Source organism: Pogona vitticeps, chromosome 4, assembly GCF_051106095.1.
Source record: "Pogona vitticeps strain Pit_001003342236 chromosome 4, PviZW2.1, whole genome shotgun sequence".
In the NCBI taxonomy this organism is placed as follows: Eukaryota; Metazoa; Chordata; class Lepidosauria; order Squamata; family Agamidae; genus Pogona; species Pogona vitticeps.
In genome coordinates, this window is record NC_135786.1 from 230804293 (window position 1) to 230828505 (window position 24213).

General features: G+C 45.9%; 1 protein-coding gene across 5 annotated transcripts in view; it reads right to left on the minus strand.

Annotated features, from left to right (window-relative positions):
• ST3GAL1 (ST3 beta-galactoside alpha-2,3-sialyltransferase 1) overlaps positions 1-24213 on the minus strand; it is a 124278-nt gene that overhangs the window by 33897 nt on the left and 66168 nt on the right. For 3 of the 5 annotated variants that reach the window (XM_072999359.2, XM_072999362.2, XM_072999360.2), the window contains exon 3: positions 17916-18116. The exons of the other annotated variants lie outside the window; for them this stretch is intronic. The gene's annotated coding sequence lies outside the window, so the exon portion shown is untranslated. The remainder of the gene's footprint in view (positions 1-17915; positions 18117-24213) is intronic. 5 annotated transcript variants of the gene reach the window in all.

Below are 24213 nucleotides of genomic sequence, written 5' to 3' on the forward strand. Positions count from 1 at the left end.
AAGGTACACAAAGTCATGAACAACGTCCAATTCTTGTGTAGAGATGGTAATAGAAGGAGGTGAGTCCATGCCCTGGCCCATGACTTGTGTTTTCTTCAGGCTGATTGTTAGTCCAAAGTCTTGGCAGGCCTTGCTGAAACAATTCATGAGTTGTTGGAGGTCTTCAGCAGAGTGGGCAACGATTAGTATAAAACAGCTTTCTGAGCCACACGACTGTAGGGAAAAGGGCAGTGAAGCTATGGGGTGCCTCAGAGGGGGTCTTTCTTTACTCATATCAGAGTATTGCACAATTTAAAATTATGGATGTATATGAAATGTGAAGTTCAAACAAATTTGAAATGTTAAAAGCATCAGATTATTTTGGACCAGGAGCGAGCTATTACTTCAATAGCATCATCTTGGCCATTTACTAGATCTTCTTTAGTGCACCTGATGGGGCATAAATTGCATGCACAGAAGCACTGCATTGAACATCTCCATAGTTATAGAACATGTGCTGTGTATTCAAGCAGAACCATTTTACTTGATTATTCTTTGATCTCCTTACTTTGCTTCCAAGTCTATCAAGTGACCTCCAGGTAGTCCAGCCAGAATCTTGTCCCAGTGGGAGACAGTCTTCGGCATTTATCCATTCGGCAAGATAGATTGTTTTCTACCCTTCATAGATTTAGCCTAGCCTTTTCTGGTTAAATAGTTAGAGCTTCAGATATATGCAGAAAACATTTGCTGAAGTTTAGCTGTCATCATTAGGTTGGTGTCCATGAAGTGGATGGGTCTGGTGCAGTATTAACTTATTTTTGTGAAGATTCTCCGTCATCCAGGTGAGGTTATCTGGAAGGTGAGTCATGGCAACTGGACTTCTTTCTTATTAGGTTGAAATGTTTCGCTACTCATCCAAGCAGCTTCTTCAGTCTAAAGAAGAAGAAGACTGAAGAAGCTACTTGCATGAATAGTGAAACGTTTCAACCTAATAAGAAAGAAGTCCAGTTACCATGACTCACCTTCCAGATAATACCTTATTTTGTTCATTGTTTGCTAGCATCTCTTGGCGTCCTTCCAAAGAGGCAATGTCATCAATATAATTTTTTTCATTGGGGGTAAGTTTTAGGCAGCCAGTAATATTCCTGCATGACTCATTAAAAGCTACATCCACTTGTTTGGTATATGCCAATTTATATCATATAGCACTAGCATATTCTACTTTGGAGTAGCACATGGACAAAGCTGTTATTGTTTGTGAGGTTGCACCTTGGTCTGGCCCAGCCAGTTTTCTAAGCATATTACTTCTGGCGGAAAACTTACTGTTTCGCGTTTAGACAATGTTTTTTGTAGATTAGGGTTTGATCCAGAGTGATACCCAAATACTTTGGGGTAGAGTAATGTGCCAAAATCTTGATCCAAACCATGTTTCAAGCAGCCTCAAGAGGATGGGGATCACCTCTTGCAGACATGTGCCGTCAATTTTTGGACTCTCGTCCACATTTTTTTCTGCACAAACAATGTGAAGGGGTTGGGCTCAGACTGATTGAAGTGGGATTCCTCCACGACATCTTACGATTTGTCCTAAAGCGTGCCATTCAGCAGAGCTGTTCTCCGTGGGAGCGGAACCTGTTTGCTTCCCCTTGTTGAGAAACAAGACAAACACCCCCACTTTTTGACCTGTAACAATGTATTAGGGGCAGGAACTGGCAGAGCCTCATTCATCACTATGAAGAGAAAGGAAAGACACTTAGAGCTATGCACTAAAGCATCTGAGATGTTAACCATCAGAGTAAATCAATAGTTATCTCATTTTATCAGTGTACAGACTTTATAAGAGGCTGAGACCTGCTGGCAGGAGAAGAGTCCTTTCCTGCTGGTAATTTAAGCCTAACACCAGAGAGTTGACACGTTCTTATTTCTCATGTATTCAGCAGGACCGCTGCTGTCAGATCAAATAAATGGACACCTTCTATCCTCTCCTGCTCTGAAGCAGGATCTGGAAGAATTTAGATGGAATACAGAAATGTCATGGCCTGAAGAAACAGCCATCAAGTTCTTACTGCCCTCTGGTCTTGCTCACTAAGGAAATGAGCCATAGATGGTATCCATAAATGAAACTATGAAGACAATCAAGAAATTAGTCTACTTCTGTGATGACAGCTGTATGTGGCGTTTTTCAAGGGACCCGCTTAAAGCCACCAGATAGTCTCCATGCCAGACCTCCATCCAAACTAGCAGTTACTGAACAAGATGATGGCAAGTCCAGGAATATGCAGCTTGGGCATGCTTGCCCACTGATTTAGGTATGTCCCATTGTTTGGAAACAGAGCCTGGAAGAGTTAACAGTTTGGGAACTAAAACTGTCTTAATGCCCTGGCCAACGAGACCAACAGAGAAAATTTACAAACTGGGGAGGAAAATTGGATGGTCACCATGAGCATCTGCTTATCAAGAGTCTTGTCTGGAAACCCTCAGAATGATTTGTAGTATAAAAGAGAGGGCAAATTGACAGTATGGATACCCCAGCCATTTCTTTCTAGCCCTTTCCAACCTTGGGTCTCCAAATGTTTTTTAGACTACAACTCCCAGAAGCCTTTGTCACTATTTGTTTATTTATTTAATTCTGTTTCCACCCCACCATTCTAATGGCCAGGCCACTACTCTGGGCAGCTTCCAATAAGAGCATCAACAACATAAACTAAAATTCAATAATAAAGAACTAGTAAACATTAATGGATGTTAAATGATTAAGCGACAACAAACCTAGACTTTGTTTGTTTGTTCAGTCGTTTAGTCGTGTCCGACTCTTCGTGACCCCATGGACCAGAGCATGCCAGGCCCTCCTATCTTCCACCGCCTCCCAGAGTTGTGTCAAATTCATGTTGGTTGCTTCGATGATACTGTCCAACCATCTCATCCTCGGTCGTCCCCTTCTCCTCTTGCCTTCACACTTTCCCAACATCAAAGTCTTTTCCAAGGAGTCTTCTCTTCTCATGAGATGGCCAAAGTACTGGAGCCTCAGCTTCAGGATCTGTCCTTCCAATGAGCACTCGGGGTTGATTTCCTTTAGAATTGATAGGTTTGTTCTCTTTGCAGTCTAGGGAACTCTCAAGAGTCTCCTCCAGCACCACAATTCAAAGGCATCAATTCTTCGGCGGTCAGCTTTCTTTATGGTCCAGCTCTCACTTCCATACAACACTACAGGAAAAACCATAGCTTTGACTATTCGGACTTTTGTTGGCAAGGTGATGTCTCTGCTTTTTAAGATGCTGTCAAGGTTTGTCATTGCTTTCCTCCCAAGAAGCAGGCGTCTTTTAATTTTGGGGCTGCTGTCTCCATCTGCAGTGATCATGGAGCCCAAGAAAGTAAAATCTGTCACTGCCTCCATATCTTCCCCTTCTATTTCCCACTGATGGGACCAGTGGCCATGATCTTAGTTTTTTTGATGTTGAGTTTCAGACTGTTTTTTGCACTCTCGTCTTTCACCCTCATTACAAGGTTCTTTAGTTCCTCCTCACTTTCCGCCATCAGAGTGGTATCATCTGCATATTGGAGGTTGTTGATATTTCTTCCTGCAATCTTAATTCCAGCTTGGGATTCCTCCAGTCCAGCCTTCCGCATGATGTATTCTGCATATAAGTTAAATAAGCAGGGTGACAATATACAGCCTTGTCGTACTCCTTTCCCAATTTTGAATCAATCCGTTGTTCCATATCCAGTTCTAACTGTTGCTTCCTGTCCCACATATAGGTTTCTCAGGAGATGGATAAGGTGGTCAGGCACGCCCATTTCTTTTAGGACTTGCCATAGTTTGCTGTGGTCCACACAGTCAAAGGCTTTTGCATAGTCAATGAAGCAGAAGTAGATGTTTTTCTGGAACTCTCTGGCTTTCTCCATAATCCAGCGCATGTTGGCAATTTGGTCTCGAGTTCCTCTGCCCCTTCGGAATCCCGCTTGTACTTCTGGGAGAGACATCACCTTGCCGACAAAGGTCCGCATAGTCAAAGCTATGGTTTTTCCAGAAGTGATGTATGGAAGTGAGAGCTGGACCATAAAGAAGGCTGACCGCTGAAGAATTGATGCTTTTGAATTGTGGTCCTGGAGGAGAGTCTTGAGAATTCCGTGGACTGCAAGAAAAAACCTATCTATTTTGAAATAAATCAACCATGAGTGCTCACTGGAAGGACAGATCCTGAAGCTGAGGCTCCAATATTTTGACCATCTCATGTGAAGAGAAGACTTCCTAGAAAAGATCCTGATGTTGGGAAAGTGTGAAGGCAAGAGGAGAAGGGGACGACAGAGGACGAGATGGTTGGACAGTGTCATCAAAGCGACCAACATGAATTTGACCCAACTTCGGGAGGCAGTGGAGGACAGGAGGGCCTGGCGTGCTCTGGTCTATGGGGTCACAAAGAGTCGGACATGACTTAACGATGAAGCAACAACAAGAAACCTTAAACAAGAGAGCAAACAAACCTCAACTTAAATAAATAAAATCTATACTAAGATACAGGATGCTGGCCAGGATTTCTGGGAGCTGTTGTCCAGGAGCCTCTGGGTATTTTTTGAGAAAAGCGTACAGGTGGGTGGCATCTGGGAGAGGATGGCAAAACAGCTGCAGAAGCCAGAAACTTTGTCCAACCCTACTATCTTACTTAGGGTCCCCTTGGGCCTGGATTGTCTTCAGCTCGGGCTACAACATTTGTGGGTGCTGCCAACCCAGATTGCCAAGAAAGGAAATCTTACTCACATCTGGTAATTCCCTCGAATTCTAATATAGAATTCTAAATAGACTCCTAAGCCAACCTTGCCAGCTGTGGCTTTCCCTCTGCTTAGAGGTATTAAAGGAAAACAAAGTGACGCGCATTCCCACCCACAGCTTCCGTCGGCGCATCTTCAGTTCAGGACCATCTGTTTGCTGGAGTGCCAGTCTCTCATAAGCCTTAATATTGCATGTTATCTGCTCCAGAGTTCCCTCACCACCCATGAGATTAAAAAGAGAGAGAGATTGAGGAAATGCATTAGCATGAGCTGTTAGAAAATTCAGATTTTTTTAAAAAAAAAATCATGCTGAGCACTTTGAGAACATGTTGCTTTGGTAGCAATATCCTTGGGGCAGTTTCAAGTTGAGAAAGAAAGAATGGTTCTGATTTGCCTTTAAAGAAACAACAACAACAACATGTGAAATCTGTCCATTTAGTGCAGGGTGGAGAAGTTTGGGGCCTCTATATGTTTTGGTCTAAGTAGTTTCCTTTTTTAAAAATAGAAAGTTTGAGAAAAATGCTCTCTGGTTCTCTCTAGTGGGCGATTTTGACATTGCACCTTCAAAATACACACACACACACACACACACACACACACAGAGAGAGAGAGAGAGAGAGAGAGAGAGAGAGAGAGAGAGAGAGAGAGAGAGAGATGAAAGACCTTTAAGAAGAACTTTTGAAAGTAACTACATATTGTTACACTTACGCAACAGGTGTAACTCATTACACTTTTAAAATTTCAGAACTACTAGCTGCTCGTTATAAACAGAACTCGTTACATGTAACTAACTGAAATCTTGTTGCTTTGCTATCATGTGGAAGGCAACCAGTATAACATTCACTCATGTTTAGCCAGCAATGAATGAATTACTACTGGGATCTGCAGGGGTGCACACACATGCTTTCTTGGTGCGTGCTCAAGAATTGCAGCGGGGACTTGTTAATTGCCATCTACAAGCATGAGACCGCTCTGGTGTTTGCTTTCCACGTGCAACAGGATTTCAGATACCACATTACTTCTAATCAGTAACTTCCAAACTCCGTTTCTCAACAAGCTGTGCCCAAATAGCCCACCTGGAATGTGCCTCCCTTCCAGATGCATACTTTGCTTGTCCAAATCTGGCTACACTGAGCACTAATATCTTCTGAGATTTTTTATTAATTTGTAGCCCCAAGTTTCTCATCAGCGCAGACAGATTGCCAAGTGACTCGAGATGCAAATGAATACTCTCTGTGATTAGCAGTCCATCGGGGAGAGAAAGGCTCATCTAAGCCTCCTACTAAGTTATTCATTCCTCTCCACCTTCTCTTCTGTGAGAAGACTCTTGCTATCTGATCGCTTCTCACATTCCTGAGTCCATGAACCTCTTTCTAAAGTTTCACTGGAAAACTCTCCATCCACCTGTGACCTCAATATCGACAGCGTATCCTCCTGAACCACGATGGCGTTGCACTCCATTTGAGAGGCAGGGAAGGGATCTGTGGAGCACTTAGCCAATTCTCCGGCAATCTTTGTTACGTTTAGAGACTCTGTGTAAGCAGAAATGTTTTCTGGTGCAGACACGTCACTTTCCAGGTATGCAATGAGATGCAGAAAGAAAAAGCTGCAGTTTTCTAAGCATCCCGAGGTAAAAACAGAATACTTTTAAGCACACAAGGGCTTATGGGGGGGGGGGGGCGAAATTACTATCTAACGCCTCTGCAGGAGGCTGATGCTTTCTCAATCTTGTATCATGGTCTATTTATATGCCAGCCCAGGGGGGCAAAAACTTGAGGAAAAAGTGGAATGGAATGGAATCACATTTTATTACAGGGATATGGGACTTAGGGCATACAGGAACGTGTCAGAGAGATGGACTGCAGTGTACCTCAGACTTCCTCACACACATTTCAGGAAGGAATTTGGCTTGGGCATGTTGTGATAATGGCTGATGGTCAGATTTCAAAAGATCTCCTCTATGGCCCCAGAGGGAGACCACAGCTGCGATACAAGGAGATCTGCAAGTGGGATCTGAAGGGTTGAAACCTTGACTTCTGAGCGTTCAGCCTGGAGGCAGGCGGTGCATCATGGCCTCTCCCAATTTGAAGAGATCCTTGTCCAGCAGGCCGGGGCAAAGAGGCTGTCCCAAAAGCAGCAAAACCAGGGAGCTGGACAGGGGACAGGTTGGATTTGTCTTCAGTGTGAAAGGGATTGTCGCTCTCAAATTGGCCTTCTCAGCCTCACTAGACGCTGTTCCAAGTCCTCCATACAGAGCACATTACCATAGTCTCTCGAGACTGAAGGATGCCTAATCCTATTATCATAATGCCTCTCCTCATTTGGAAGTACCAGACCATTGATAAACATACCGGGGACCTTTCAGCGCTGCCCACCACTTAGTTTAAGAACAACAGGCATAAACTCTGATTTCTGTTTCTGCGGAACCTGGTAAAAGCAGCTGCTTATAAAGACATTTGGTTTCCAGTCGGGAAGGGTATCAAGAGTTGTATTATACACCAACAGCTGAGGCTACAGTACTCTCAAATCCCTTTATTTGAAATGTCTGGGACAGGGAGACAGCCTAGGGGGTCCCTCAACCAAGTGTCTACCCCCCCCCCCTTTAGTCTGGTCTGAATCTATTGTTCACCAGTATCTCTGAAGTTTGGCAGGAGGGAGGGAGGAAACCTTCTGTCGTCTCCCTTCCTTTATTCTTCACAGTGTAAACAAAAACTAAAAGAAATGATCAACCTACAAACCAATGTACTCTTGTGGTTTTAGAGATAGTTCAGTATACTGGTTAGAGTAGTGACTAAGACCCTGCGTGCATGGGTTAAATCCTCACTTGTCCTTGCAACTCACCGGGTAGCCTCAGGCCACTCCCACACTCTCAGCATGCTCTACACCACAGGGTTGTCGTGAAGATAAAGGGAGGAGGGAAAGAACTATCTATGCTGCCTTCCACTCACTGCATTCAAGACAGGAAGAAAATAAATAGATAGGTGGGCAGGCGGATGGACAGAGAGACAGATTGATTGATGAATAGAGTGATCATTGATTTATTGCTAAACCAGATGGAAAAATCTGAGGGGTGGTGGTGTCCGTGTATGATCAGACTGAGTCCCGTTTGACTTCTTCCCAGGCTGTGTTCTTGCTCTACACGTGGGAAGCACTTAAAAGGAACAAGTTTAGAATATGTTAGCAAAAAGAAAGGCTCAGCATTATCTGAAACACACAGACACACACACACACACACACACACACACACACAGAATGACATTCAAAAGGGATTTGCACACTACAAAGCCCTATATGTGGATTCTCAGCCAGGAAACCTTTAAAGCATCAAAAATATTAATAGTGAATTAGGGGGAGGATAAGAACTGAAGGTTCGAAGGGTGGAAGCACAGACAAAGCAAAAGGAGGGTAAGCATGAAAAGTCGTGTGCTGTGGGTGCAAGCTGACAGTTGTGACAGACAGTGATTTGTTTTTCCTTTTAAAAACATGAGACGTGAAGGTCTTCCATCTGGAGCATTCACTCTCCCTTGTTTTTCTTCTCCCTTAAATTCCCGACCAAGCTCAAACGGAATTTCAAAGGCTCTAGCATCCGTATGTGCACAGATTAGCGGAGAGAAGACCTTAATTAAAATGTTGCACAGAATGCTTTCCAGAGGAATAATGCTAAGAAAGTGTCTTAAACCAACGTGCCGCTTCTGATTGCGGATGCAGGAGACGAAAAACGGAGCGCCTTGTCAAAATCAGACCCATCAACCTCAACAAGTGACGGTGCAGAAGTCCTCGGCTTAACATACCTGGAACACTCAAGGGGGCAGTGGGCATATCTCAGAAAAGCTACAGCCCCCAGCTCTCTGCAACCAGCATGGCTACCATATCAACTATGTAAGAGAAGTCAATGTGGTTTTTTTCCCCATTTTTATTTATGCAAAAGAAAACGGACATAAGTCTGTAATAGAGATAAGCATGAACCAGTTTGTCCCAGTTTGTAAATGCAGCAGTACAAACCTCCCTCGCCTGTCCAGCCGATCCCCAGGCCCAGCTTGCTTTCTTTTCCCCACCTCTTTGGCGAATCTCCCAGTCATGAGCAAGAGCCCAGACTTCTCTGCCCCGCCCTTTTGTCTGATTGGAAGAGCAAGCAGGGGGGCGGGGCAGAGAACCCCGACCTGCTGCCAGGACTGGAAGATCAGTGGAAGAGGTGCTGCTGCCTTTACGAACCAGAACGAACCAGTTCGTGCCCATGGCTAGTCTATATCAAACAAAGTACGCATATAGAATTATAAAAAAAGAAAGTATCTTCTCTAGCAATGCTAATTGAGAACAGTCCATCCGACTCTAGCACAATATGTTTCAACCTTTTTCTAACCCATGATTCTTTCTGGTCAGTATAAAAGCTACATGCCTCTCCTTCAAGCCTGTGTCTGCCGATAATTTTATGTGAAAAAGTATAACTCGGATTAGGAGACGAAATGCAGAAAGGTGAGAGAGCATTTTGCTCTCCCTGAACTTAAATCTAGGACTGCCATGGAGGGAAAGGACTGGGCGATGGGAGGGGGTGAGTAAGGGGCATGAAATAATAATAGTTTTGATTGGCTGGGGGTGAAACTAGATAAGGAGGGAGGGAGAGTGCATTAGGGGGCTAATCCTGAGTCTGATACAGGGCAATCTGGGGTGGAGAGTGTGACAAACCCAGACCTACTGGGATATGTCACACAGTTACACTAAGCTGCCACCAACCATTCCCTTTAAGAAGTCACACAGACCAGGGATGGATTTTTAAACAATAAAAAGAATAAGGTTTATTTTAAATACACACAGGGAAAAATAAACAATCAGGTGAATAACATAAAGTAACGTGGCTTATTCTCACTCATACATACACACAGTTTGGTTCACCCAGAACCCTTAACTTGAAGCACAGACCCTGAACCTATCAGTTCTGGCTAACCAACAGACACCTGAACCTATCAGGTTGGTACTCTGACACACAGTAGTACCCTGTCTGACACACTGACTCCCACAACAGCTTCTTCTTCCCAGCTGCTGCTTCGTCACAACCCAGTGTCTCTCAGCATCTCATCCAGTGTGTCTCTCAGCGTCTCCCTTCACCACACAGGCATCACATATTTATACAGTACAGCCCCTCCTCCTGATGTCCCGCCTTCCACTCCCCATAGGATGGAACTTTCCCTCCAAACCCATGACAGACAGGTAACATCAGTGCTGTATGTAACACCTCCCCTCTTTAAAAGTTGTTTTGTAGGGGGAAAGCTAACGTGCTTTTCACCAAAAAACAACCTGAATAAAACATACAAAAACAGTTATACATACCATATAAGACTTACTTATCCTTACATTCTAAGTTAACCATAGCAATTAGGCATTTAAACATTTAACATATACATTACATCAATTTACCTTTATTCATACAAACCAATTCAAAACCAGGTACATTTTACTTTGTGTCATCATTATATACACATAGTCCATGTTTCTTTCGCCGTCTTCATTCTTCAGGTCTTCTTGATAAGGCGTCAGCAACACAGTTCACTGACCCTCTGACCACCTTCACTTCAAAGTCATAGTCCTGTAGGTTTAAAGCCCACCTCATAAGTTTGCTATTGTGGGTTTTCATTGTCTTTAACCATTGCAATGGTGAATGGTCAGTACACAGAATAAAATGTCTTCCCCAGATGTAAGGCTTGGCCTTCTGGATCGCGTAGACTATGGCCAAACACTCCTTCTCCACGGTTGCCAAATGTCTCTCACCTTTTTGAAGTTTCCTACTCAGGTAGGACACTGGATGCTGGTCACCATTCTCATCCTCCTGGCACAGAACTGCTCCTACCCCGCTGTTAGACGCATCGGTGTAGATGATGAACTCCCGGTCGAAGTCTGGAGCCCGCAGGACTGGACAGTTGATGAGCGCCTGCTTCAACCTCTGGAACGCCTCCTCACAGTCGCTGGTCCACGGGATGCGGTCATCAGCCTTCTTCCTCGTCAGATCGGTCAGCGGAGCCGCAATCTCGCTAAACCTCGGGATGAACTTTCTGTAGTAGCCCACCAACCCAAGAAATGATTTGACTTTTTTCTTGGTGTTGGGTCTAGGCCAATCACGAACAGCTTCTATTTTGGCCTCTAGGGGTTTTATCATTCCTCCCCCTACCATGTGACCTAAGTATTTTATTTCTGGGCTACCCAGCTGACACTTGCTGGCCTTTACTGTTAGCCCTGCTGCACTTAACCTCTGCAGCACTAACTCCAGGTGTATCAGGTGATCTTCCCAGGTATTACTGAAGATCCCTATGTCGTCAATGTAGGCCACTGTAAAGTCACTGAGCCCTGCCAAGGTCTGGTCCATCAGCCTTTGGAATGTGGCTGGTGCATTTCTGAGACCAAAGCTCAGGACTCGAAACTCGTAGAGACCAAAAGGGCTGCAAAAGGCAGTCTTTTCTTGATCCCTGGGATCAATTCTTAATTGCCAATATCCCTTTACCAGGTCCAATGATGAGATGAACCGACAACCCCCTATGGTTTCAATCAGGTTGTCTAGCCTGGGCATTGGGTAGGCATCAGGAGTGGTTACACGGTTTAATTTCCTGTAATCAACACAAAACCTAATGCTCCCATCAGGCTTGTCCACAAGGACTATCGGAGAGGACCAAGGACTAGAAGAGGGGACGATTATGTTCTCCCTCAGCATCTCGTCCAGCTCCTTCCGCACCTTGTCCCTATAGGGTCCCGTTACTCGGTATGGGGATACTGCCTGCGGGGGTGCATCCCCTGTGTGGATCCGATGCATCACTCCCTTCACTATCCCCGGCTTGTTGGAAAACACCTGTTGATATTTACTAAGCAGCATTTTTAGTTCTTGCTGCTGGTCTTGGGTGAGTGCAGGACTAATCTTTACCTCCTCTGGGTTGTATTTTACTTCCCCTCTACCCTCCCAGAAGGGTAATTCAGCTTCCTCACTCTCAGCTGCTTTTATCGCGAACAAAACCCTCTGTTCCCCTCTGTAGTAGGGTTTTAGGGCATTCACATGAACCACCCTCCTTGCTTGGTTCTCCTCCTGCTCTATTAGGTAGTTCAGGTCTGACATTTTGGAAATGACCCTATATGGTCCTGCCCATTTGAGCTGCAGCTTATTCTCTCTGCAGGGCCTAAGCCAAAGCACTTCCTCCCCTGGGTCAAAGTGTCTCTCTCTAGCTTTGTGGTCATACCATGTTTTCTGTCTGACCTTCTGAGCTTGCAGGTTTTCTGCTGCCAGCTCTAGATTTCGCTTTAGGTCATTCATCAAGGTGTCTATGTAAGTCACAACGTCTTGTGGGTCATCCTGGGTGATCTGCTCCCAATCTTGCTTGATCAAATCAAGGGGCCCTTTCACCCTTCTTCCAAATAAAAGTTCAAATGGACTGAACCCAGTGCTGGCTTGTGGCACTGATCGATAAGCAAACAAAAGGGATTGCAGCTTCTGGTCCCAATTGTTTGGATTCTCTGCCAAGTAAGCCCTAATCATGCGCATTAGAGTCCCATTGAACTTCTCAGTTAACCCATTACTTTCAGGATGATAGGCAGTGGTTTCCTTGTGCTTAATTCCACAGATTTGCCATAAGCGTTTCATGAGCTTTGATGTGAACGATGCGCCCAAATCTGTGATTATCTCTGAGGCAAATCCCATCCTGGACATGTACCCCACCAAAGCATCGGCCACTGTGTTAGTTTCAATGTTAGTCAAGGGTATGGCTTCAGGATATCTTGTGGCATGGTCCACAATTGTTAGAATGAACCTGTTCCCCCTCTTTGTGGCCTTGGGCAAAGGTCCCACAATATCCACCCCTATGCATTTGAACGGAGTGTCAATCACAGGCAAAGGGCACAACTTTGCTTTGGTCCTGTCGCGGTTATTCCCCTGCCTTTGACACACATCACATTGTTTACAGAACTCCCTGATCTGCTTCCCTATGTCAGGCCAGTAGAAATTCTGTGTGATTCTCTGCTGTGTTTTGTTCACTCCTAAGTGTGCAGCAAACATGTCAGAGTGACCCCTTTGTAAGATCATGGGGCGATACTTTTCAGGTACCACCAGCTGACTTCTGATCCCATCTCCCCCTTTTGAGATATTCCTCAGGGTTTCTCTATATAAAATCCCCTTTTTCTCCAGAAATCTCACTGGGGTTTCAGGTGTTAGCTGGGCGTCAGTCACCTGTTCAAAACACTTTTGGAGAGTGGCGTCTGCCTTTTGCTCCTGTCCAAATCTGCTGTCTGTGGTTAAGGTTTCCACCACAGCTTCTGAACTCCCCTCTGCTTCCGTCTCTGGCTCATCATTACCCCCCTGAACTGTCCCTGTGGTGGCTTGTGAGCGTGTAATCACTAGCACCCGTTTCACATGTTCAGCCAGGTCATTTCCCACGAGCACGGCTGCTGGCAGAGTAGATGAAATCGCTAGCCGCCAAACGCCCCTCCAGCCTTGAAAGTTGACAGGTACCTCAGCTACTGGCAGAGAGATTACCTGCCCCTCAATCCCTGCCACCTTTATGCTCTCATTTGGGATTATAAACTCCCGAGGAATAATATCTGGATGGCACAGGGTTACCTGGGAACAAGTGTCCCGCAGCCCCCTATATTGACGGTCAAGTATTCCTACGTCCACCCCGGCTGTCTCAAACAACTGAGAATCTGTTTTTATCAGCAAGCAGCGCTTTACCTCCACAAGAGGACCATTTTCCTCAGCCTGATCAGCAGAGGTAGCTGTTCCAGACTGAGTAGTCATGGCAACAGGCTCCCTCTGTGACACTGAGCCTTGCTCTTTCTGGACACAGAACACAGCTTTTGGCTTGGTCCCACTAGAATTCTGAGGCACCATTCCTTTTAGCTGCTTCAATTTCTCACACTCTGAGATTAGATGACCCTTTCCCTGACAGAAATAGCATTTTCTGGTGTATTTTGATTCTCTTTCATCTTGTTTTGGTTTTCCCTCCAAAATCTGAGGTCTTAATTTCATGTCTGAGGGCTTCCCTTCACCATGGGCCCCTCCCCCTTGCTGGCTTTTCCCTGGTCCCTGAGAGTACTTGCTGTAGGTTTCTTTGGGTTTACCCACAGACTTCCCCTCACCCAAGGGCTTTCTTATTTGGGAAATAAAATCCGCAATCTCTGCGGCTTGGGCCACAGATTTTGGTTTCCTTTCCCTCACCTGGAATTTCAATTCCCCATGCAGGACTGAATAGAACTGTTCCAGTGCTATCAAATCTTTAAGCTGCTCATAGGTCTCTGTTCCTTCCTGCGATAGCCATTTCTCAAGCAGCCTCACCAATTGGGCCCCCACTTGGGTAAAAGTCTGTTCTGGTTTTTTTGTGAGGGACCTGAATCTTTGTCTCAGCTGCTCTGCATTTATCCCATGTCTGGCAAACACCAGTTTTTTAAACTCTGCAAAATCTTTCATCAGTTCCTCAGGCATCTCGGCATAAACCTCAGCCAGGCTACCACTGATTAAAGATCGCATGATGGTCATCTTCTCAGTTTCCCTCACTGAGAAGTCCACAAACGCTCTTTCCACTAAGGAAAAGAACACCTCAGGACAATCTCCCTTGTGGTACACAGGGAATTTCTTCAGGTCAGCCTTAGACAATTGGCCTCCCTCAGAATCCCTATTGTTATTATTGTTCTGGTTCATCAGTTCCAGTTTTTTTAATTCAAAGGCCATTCTTTCTTTTTCCAGAGCAATTTTCTCTCTCTCTCTCTCTAATTCAAATTGCCGCTGTTTCTCCCTTTCCTCCCTTCTTTCTCTCTCTAATCTTTCTTCTCTTTCCCTTTCCTCCATTTCATATTGCCTCATCCTCAGTTCATGCTGTTGGGCTATGAGCAATTTTCTGAGTTCTGGGTTCTGCTCTCCTGTGCTGTCACCTTGCACTGAGCCAAATTCATCCTCAGAACCTTGGTCAATCTGGGGGTCTTTCACATCACTCATTTCTGCCATCTGGCTTCGAGTCAAGGGCATAATCCCCCCTCAGAACAGGCTGCTTTAAAAGTCAAGCCTCAAAATAAAACGACCACTTTTTTCCTTCTTGCCTCAGAACCAGCTCTCCCTAGAGATTGCTGCTGTTCTTCAGCACTAACTTGCAACAGTATCGAGTCAGAGCCTACCCCCCTCTGCTGGGCCTCTCAGCTGGCAAACTAGCTCACTGTTACTACGCAGTTTTGCCTCAGCTTTTTCCCGCCAAAACCAGGCTGCCTCAGAGCACCTTAATCTAAGTCTCCCCAGTTGGCACGTTCTTCCACTAGTGCACCTCCCCGTGAGGTACACCTAGAAGATTACCTACGCGCCTCAGACTGTCCCTGACTAGACCCCCCTTGCTCTGGGCACACCTGCCAAGGCTTTGCTGGACCGCTGGACAACTGGACCAGTCGTATCCCACACGCTGGACACCAATCAATGTGACAAACCCAGACCTACTGGGATATGTCACACAGTTACACTAAGCTGCCACCAACCATTCCCTTTAAGAAGTCACACAGACCAGGGATGGATTTTTAAACAATAAAAAGAATAAGGTTTATTTTAAATACACACAGGGAAAAATAAACAATCAGGTGAATAACATAAAGTAACGTGGCTTATTCTCACTCATACATACACACAGTTTGGTTCACCCAGAACCCTTAACTTGAAGCACAGACCCTGAACCTATCAGTTCTGGCTAACCAACAGACACCTGAACCTATCAGGTTGGTACTCTGACACACAGTAGTACCCTGTCTGACACACTGACTCCCACAACAGCTTCTTCTTCCCAGCTGCTGCTTCGTCACAACCCAGTGTCTCTCAGCATCTCATCCAGTGTGTCTCTCAGCGTCTCCCTTCACCACACAGGCATCACATATTTATACAGTACAGCCCCTCCTCCTGATGTCCCGCCTTCCACTCCCCATAGGATGGAACTTTCCCTCCAAACCCATGACAGACAGGTAACATCAGTGCTGTATGTAACAGAGAGATCGGGAAGAGGGTGGTTTTAGAATCTGGGGGTCTGAGAGAGAGGTGAGGACGAGGGATCATAGAGTGAAGGGTTGTGTCAAATAAATTTAAAGCCAAGGAATAAACAAGGAATTTAACACAGCAATTTTAATAAAACCTTAATTGTTCTATTTAGGCTAAGTGGTGCTGAGTTCAATAGCTGAGGGCTGGCTACATGAAGGGTGTTAGGAGGGCCTCGGTGAAGGGTTAAATGGACCCATACACAGGGACATCTAAAGTTAGGTAACAGTGAGAGAGGAAGAGAGGAAACAAGATTATTAAAGAAAACATGTTTATTCCTGTCATGATTTAAAAGGGCCATTTCCTCAATAGTTGAGTGAGAAGACAAAGGGGCGTTTGACATTGGCGTCACAGGGAAGGGGTGTGAACAAGACACAATCGCCCGGTTGAGAATCCCCGCTGTAGTATGACTGACCAAATCCTTAAGACGGGAAGCCAAAGGATTGAGAACTGTCAGAGATACAGTGAAGAACACAGGAGTTTGGTGGAATTCAGCCAGGCTCTCAAGAACATAAGAGCCTGGATGAATCACATCCAAACTTCTATCTAGGCCAGTATCTTCATCCTCTACCTGGTCAGATGACTTCAGAAGAAAACTAAGTTTTCTCCCACCACCTGTAACGACAAGCGTACCACTTCTGCATAGAGCGGCTCTATCCAGCTATCCTGTACGGCATAGGAAAATCCATGAGCTACCAAAGCATTCCAGAGCCCATGAAAAACCAAAGTGAGGCAAAGCACAGCAAAGCTGGCTGAACAGCTCAGTGGCTTAGGCATCTGGCTGCAGAACTAGAGGCTGGGAGTTCGATTCCCCAGTGTGGGAAAGAACCAGCCTCGGTAGCCTTGGGGAAGCAGTAGGGTCCTAGGGCTCCACCAGGAGAAGTAAATGACTCTGAGAAGGGTCTCCATAAGTCAGAACTGACTTGATGGCACACAATTATAAAAAAACTGCTGGATAGTCCAGTGGTTCCGGCCTCTGGCTCCAGAGCCGTAGGTTGAGAGTTTGATCCCTCATCGTGCACACTCTTTGACAGGGGCTGGAGTCGATAATCCATAGGGTCCCTTCCAGCTTTGCAGTCCGAAAATGATGATTATAAAAGAAAAAGGGGAATAAATTCAACAAAAATAACAGCTTCTGTTCCTGGAGGCCTTCACAATCTCTGCGCCGTTGCTATTGTCGCCGTTTCTTTTGGTTATTTTGCTGTATGAGTGGGCAAACAACATTGGAAACAGCCATCCAGTTAGGTTTTGCTTTACAATTGGTGGCCGGTTCCAACCTTTTTTTTTCAGACCTGGGGACAGCCTGCAGTGGATTCTGGAATACACCAAAAGACACCGGAGGCCTTTCAATGTGGCCCACCCCTCCCCCGCTTGCTAGAAGAAAAGGAAGCCAGGGTTGGACCCTAAACGGCTCAACGAGGAGCAGACACACTCAGCAACCACATGATGTTGGCTGACCATTTAAGGTCAAGAGGAAACTGGGGCAGGGAGGTGAGTGAGGAGGGAATAGAATGGAATATTCTGGAAAACAAAGATGGTTGGCTGGAGCCTTGAACAAGAACATGCTTTGCTGCAACTTTCTGTTGCAGCACTCCCTGGCCTTGAATAATGCCCATTGTTACACCTATCCTGCAGAGATGGGGACTTGAGACTTGCTGTCAAGTTGGCAACTTGACTCATTCCCCCCCCCCCCCAAAGGATTCAAACTCAACTTGCAACTTGGAGCCCAACTATCTTTCCCTTTATTCTGGGGGGTAGGGCAGATAGCTTGTTTTTCATAGGGACTTGGACTTGGTACCGAAGATTCGAAGCTGGACTTGGGACTTGGTACCAAAGGCTTGGATTCAGACCTGGGATTCGGACCTCAACATCCCTGCTATCCTTCCCCTTTTAAAGCCTTGTCAGAGTGAGCTGCTGGTGTCACAAAAGCCAAGTCTGTATTCTTAGACACTTCCTTTCTCTTGCCTTTCTGCAGTCTCTACCCAGGAGGAGGAAGGCTCTTTTGACATTCAACAGCTCCCCAGCTCTCTCTCTCTCTCTTTCTCTCCCCCTCCCCTTTCCGACGGGAGAAAATTCAGGAAGGAAGGCTCCATTACCTAGCCTGTGTCCAACTTTGCCTTGTGAGAGCACAAAGCGACCCATTTACCTTGCCAGCCTCTTTCACTCGGCCGCTTTGCAGAACACTGGGCGCTCTGTTGATGGATTTTCTCCCCTCACAAAAGGTCACTCCTTCTTCCCCTTGTTTTCGCTGAAGCCGCGCTCCGGCTTTCTTTAATTCTCCAACCGAACAGCGGCTCCTCAGCAGAGAGGATGTATGTAGGCACAAAATCACGGTCTTCTTTTAACCCTGAGGGAAAGAAGTAGAGGGCTTTATTGGATCCAGAAGCTGGCAGCTTCACCACCTCAATCCAGGAAGAGCCCAATGAAGAATCAACGGTTTGGATCAGAACGCCCATCATCCTTTCACGGCTGATCCTGTTAGCCTGGGCTAATGGGGTGGGAACAGATATCTGGGAGGTATCAAACTGAAGGAGTTTTCCTTCCCCTAAAATGTGTTATTGGGAAAAGGCTTAGGTGCAGCATGGATGTACAGAGGGAAACAACAAGTTATCCCCTTAACACTTTTCTACTTGAAACAACTATTCCTACCTAGGTTTCTTTTCCCATAGAGGATGATGTGTGGTGTAGTTATTGGAGTGTTGAAGGGTTCTGGACCCCAAGAGGCTAAGAAACATATGGGTTGACCTTGATGTTGGTTATGTCACCTCATTTCTACCCACACCGCACAGCTGTTGCCAAGATCAAGAGAGGAGAAGGACAAGCAGGTATATCGCCTTAAGTTAACCTGCAAAAAAAGTGGGATACCCACGTCACTGCTACACACCTGGCCAAACAAATCACAGGTGTAACACACAGGGATCCATCTCCCATTACTGCAGTGTCTCTTCTCGCTGCTCAACAGCACTTGCCCGTTGCTTCTGGCAGCTCTTTCGCACTATCGGTGGACAGGGCTCAGCCCCGACCCCACGAGGGTTCAGTCGGCAGGCACATCATCTCTTGTGACAAATGACCAGGAAATGGGGAGAGGCAGCATCTCCACGCCCGGATGAATCCCTCCGTTAGTTGGTTGGTGTGTTGATGTGCCGCCTGCCACTCCCAAGGTGATTCACAGTAATTAAGGCCATACAATAGCATACAAAACTCTACATTAACAACCTATGAAATGATGACAAGGGGGAAATAGCAAATTTTGAAACGTTTTCAAAAGCTTTTTAAAATATCTCAATTTCATAACTGGAACACTCCCTAGGATTGCTTGCTTAAAAGCTGACCTGAAAAGGGAGGTCTTTGCCTGATGAGAGATGGGTTAAAGTTAGAGATGGCCATGCATCTTTGGTTCGCCAGTTCGTTTAGCAACTTTCCAACCCCACCTCTATTGGCAGACACCCACTCAGAGACAGGAGCCAGGCTTCCGTGCCCCGCCTCCTTTGAATGCTGCCTCTGAGTGGGCACCCAGCAGAGGAGGCGGGGCCTGGAAGCGCCAAACACCTGCTAGGCTGCTAAACGAACCAGCAGTTCATGCCCATCTCTAGATTCGAATATAAAGCAGCTGTGATCCTGTTTCATGTACTGGATAGAGCAGTAGTTTCACAGAGTCAGGGCTTGCAGGATCAAAGTCTCCAGCCCTTCTGAATAGCACGGAGCGTGACATCATTAACTGGACTGCTCCGGCTAATCTGTTTCCTCCAGCTTAGCTAAAATCCTCACAGTAGCTGGGTGAGAAACAGTTTTTTTCTCCAAAACAGCATATTCTTGCAAGCTACCGCGATCATAATGCAAATCGGTGGCTTGCTCTCAAATTAGCAGTTAAAAGCCATTAGCTTTGCAAAAGCCTTCTCTTTATTTTATTTTTTTTCATATGAGCTAATTTGCAGAGTCCTGAGGACTGTAACAATGAGCCTCTGCAGTTGCAAATGTCCAAGTCCATCACTGGGCACGAGAAATGCCTCTGGGAAGCTTACGAACCAGAGGTAGAAGCAAGGCTGCAAGCCCTTTGGCTGGGCTGTTTCCATTGTCTGGTGTTTGACACATTTTCATTGAGCGGGGATTGCTCTCTGCTACTGGTAGGCTACTTGTGACCATCCCAGACATTCTGAGTGCTTTTCAACTTGCCATTTAGAGGATACTCTAGGGTCGGGGGGGGGGAGGCCTGTTTTATGTCTGAAAGGACTTGTTTTCAGTTCTGCAAACTGTTTTCAAAAACTACCTGTTTTCTGGTTTCAGGGGTGACAGCTTGTAGAGATCCAGAGCGTGTGTCAACCGGAGGTGGCCATGGCCCCTCTTAGTAGTTTCCCCACCCCTGCATTGAGCATTTTCATTAATCGTGATCTGGGCTCTGCTTTGGTTCTCTCCTTTTTTCAAAACCTTACAAAAACAAACTTGCAGCAGAGTTCAGCAATGTTACTCCTTTTTTGGAGGACGCAGACGGAAGATGGGACTAGAACCATGGATTTCATTCCCTATAAAGCGACTTCCTATTTCAGGTAGGATGGTTAATCCAACCAACACCATCCTAATCCTGCTTGAGCCCCCAGCATGGAGGCTGTGGTTGAAAGGGAAAACAGATGAGTCCAGGGCATTCACTCGTGAGCCTCAGAGCCTTACAGCTGTGGTCCCCAACCTTGGGCCTCCAGCTATTCTTGGACTTCAACTCCTAGAAATCCTGGCCAGCAGAGGTGGTGGTGAAGGCTTCTGGGAGTTGTAGTCCAAGAACATCTGGAGGCCCAAGGTTGGGGATCACTGCCTTACAGCACTGTGGCTTTTGGGAGTATTAAACACGATGCCAATCTCCCAGTGGCCCTCTGATAAACAGTGTTGCCCATAACAGCCGTACAGACAGAAGGAACCCAACTGCACGTCATCCTTTTGACCCACCTCTTCTGCCTTGCATTAGAAACATTCATTTTCATAACCTCCCAGGGCTGACGGAGGGAAACTACTTCCTCTAAAGAGATTAGAACAGTCTCCCCTTGCTCTGTCCTCCCGCCTCGCCATGTCTCTGCCTTTTCTTTTATATCCACTGTCAGAAAGCTCTTTGCTTTTGTAGACCGAAGAGCAGAAGTCTCCGCTTGTGCTGCGGTTGGGCCGGTGGTGGCACGTCTGTTTGCCAACGGAGAAGGCTGCCGGTTGCCTGTTGCCAAGTATGCTGGTGTCAGCACAGCAAACAAATAAACAAACAAAAATCTCTTGGCACTGAGAGAAGAAGAACAGCGTGGTAGCAGGGCGCTCGTGCTGGCAGGAGAGAGAGAGAGAGAGAATCTGCTGAAAAGCAACTGGGCTGCGATCCGTGAACCATCAACAGTCAGAGACCAATTGGGTTATATTTTCTGCATCTGATGGATAGGTGCATGAATGTGCGTGCATGAATGAGAGACAGCACATTGTTTTAAAAAAGTATTCAGAAAACTTTGGTGCGTGCTTTTTCTTTTGATGATGACTTGAGCTCCCTTTGGTGCAGAAGGATGATCCTTGTGTGTTTTAATATTTAAATAATGGTCTCAGTAATCTTCACGATACTCTTGTAAAGTACATCAGCCACACCAGCCCATATCACAGGTTATCTATATTCAGAGAGCAAGAGCAAACCCCCCATGAAGCAGGGGAGAATTTCACCCTGAACTTGGAACAATCATTTTTTTCTCTTTCTGTGTTTCAGTGCCTATCGTCCCCCACTGCTGAGTGGGAGAATCTGGGAGTTGTTGTCCAAAATGAAAGTTTCTCAAGCTTTGTGCTCTCTCAGGCAGTGTGGGATATCCTGCACAGTCCTGGGAAAGGTTCACAAAAACCATAAACGTACTGGCGAATATTTCGTGAACAATTCCAAAGCACTAAACGTAGTGACAGGCTTTGTGTGATGATTCCAGTTGTTAGACCTTAAGGGATCTGGGGCAGGGGGTTGGGATGAGATAACATGTCAGCAAACATGGCTGACCATCCTCCCAATACAATGTTGTCACTGCATGCTGATAGTTTGCTTCCTTTTGAAAGGATGCTTCGAAGCATCCAAAAACATCAATCATGGAAAAGGCAATTAATTCAACTGAAGCAATTGAAGTGAACTTGTTTCTGTGCATCACCTCAACAAGAAGGCAGCAGAAACATGTTAGCAAGGCAAGTGCAGAAGGAGACACAACCCCATGTTCCACCCGCACCACAAAGCCCATGCCCAAGTTCTCCAATACATTCAGAACTGTCTTTCTCTGCCTCTCACCTGGACCACCTTATGCCTTAGTTCTCAGCTACAGCTTCTTCTCTTTTGGACTGCTTATTCTTCCACCAGAAATCCCCCAAAGCACCAGCCGTTCGTATTTCTTCCCACAACTCATGCCAGGTGGACTGACAGGACTTTCTAGCAGCGGGAACAGCTTTTGTAGCCAGGATCCCACCCTCCCAAGAGATGTGGGCAGGCGGTGAGAGAAGGAGGGTGCTAGATCTTGCAGGGCTCATATTACACAAGTGTTTTCTTCATGTAATGCAAAGCTAATAACTACAGTGCTGAAAATTTTCTTTTTCTTTTTCTTTTTCTTTTCTTTCTTTCTTTCTTTCTTTCTTTCTTTCTTTCTTTCTTTCTTTCTTCTTTCTTTCTATCTTTTCCTTCCTTCCTTCCTTCCTTCCTTCCTTCCTTCCTTCCTTCCTTCCTTCCTTCCTTCCTTCCTTCCTTCCTTCCTTCCTTCTTCCGTCCTTCCCTTTCCTCCCTCCCTGCCTCCCTTCTGGGTTTATAGCTCTCAGAATCTTCAGCCAGCATGAAAATTAGACATTATAGTCCAGAAAAGAAAGAACAAGCAGCCGTTGTTATTTCCCAAGTTTTGTCCTAGAGAAAAAGAGTTCGGGTTTCCCAAAGACACAGGGTAATTTTTCCCTATCTACTGTCAAGCTAGTGTGTGTGCTGTTAAGTTACTTTCCAGGGTGGTTTACCCTTCCCTTCCTCTTTGGATGCTCTGGGACTCTGCAGCTCGCCCAAGGCCACTTAGGCTGGCTTTTCTCCTGGCAGGCACAGTGGAGAATCAAACTCCCAATCTCTAACTTAAACCACTGAGCTATCCAGAAAATTAATTCTGGAGGATGGCCTTAGAAAGAAACCTTTCCCCCAGCATTCTTGTTCTCATCAAAATTGTACCAGACTCTCCCCACATCACAACTGGAAGGAAGGCAGGAAGGCAGGAAGGCAGGAAGGCAGGAAGGCAGGAAGGCAGGAAGGCAGGAAGGAAGGAAGGAAGGAAGGAAGGAAGGAAGGAAGGAAGGAAGGAAGGAAGGAAGGAGAATATGGAGGAAGGAAAAACCATATATTGAAAAAAACATTTTGGGAATAAGATTACTTAAGTAATTTGAACTGGTTTCTTAATTTTCCCATTAGGGCAATATGCCACATTCTGTTTCTCCAAACATGTAAAAATAAATTACAAGTTCCCTTCCAGTTTGTGCCAATTTCCAAATGCGCCACTGACATCATAAGAAGGCAGGCTTCTTTGGAAAAGACAACAATGCTGGGAAAGGTGGAAGGCAGCAGGAAAAGAGGAAGATCAAATACGAGATGGATTGAGTCCCCAAAGGAAGTCACAAGGTTGAGTTTGCAAAAGTTAAGGAGGGCTGTTGAGGAGAGGACTTTTTGGAGATCGCGCATTTCACAGTAAGTTGGAGGTGACTTGAAAGCACACAACAACAACCAAACAGAAAATGATATCTAACTGTTTACGAAGTAGCTGTTCTTGGCTGCCTGAAAATAAGGACCATCCTCCAAGCAGCCAGCATGCAGAGATAAGGAACCAAGCGGAGACCTCGTGGAACAGAGAGTGACAAGAGGAGTCATGCGTCGGGCCAGCATTGTCTTGCAACAGCCGGTCTCTTCACAAAGCACGAGGAAACAATTTCTCCTTGAGATCATTAGCCATGCATTCAGCAGTTGCCTGGAAGTGAGGCAGGAGGACAGAGGTGGGGCAGAAGACGAAGGACTGAGGGAAGCTGAGGAGATGAAGGCAAACAAGAAGGGAGGAGGGGAGAAATAGAGGAAAGGATTGTTTTTCGAAACCTCGCAGGTGTGGCTGGTCCAAGACACTTTGGTGCCAGAGATTATGGGCCTCACAATGATTCCAGAAACGGCAGCTGACTGGACTGCCAACTGAAATGTAATCTAAAGCAACGATGAGAGTGTGGAGGTCATCTGGAGTTTTGGGGTGCATTGCCATCCGTACGTTGACCACTCCGTCTCTCCTCTATTGCCTTGGCAGTGGATCCTGTCCACTTGAGCACTGCCCTGCCTTGGTTCTGGAATGGCGGAGGCTAACACACTGAACCCAGATAAGATGGAGATCCTTCTTCTGGGAGAGAGGTCCTTCTGAGAGGTTGAAGGACTGTCTCCCTAAACTGGATGGTGTAACCCTTCCACT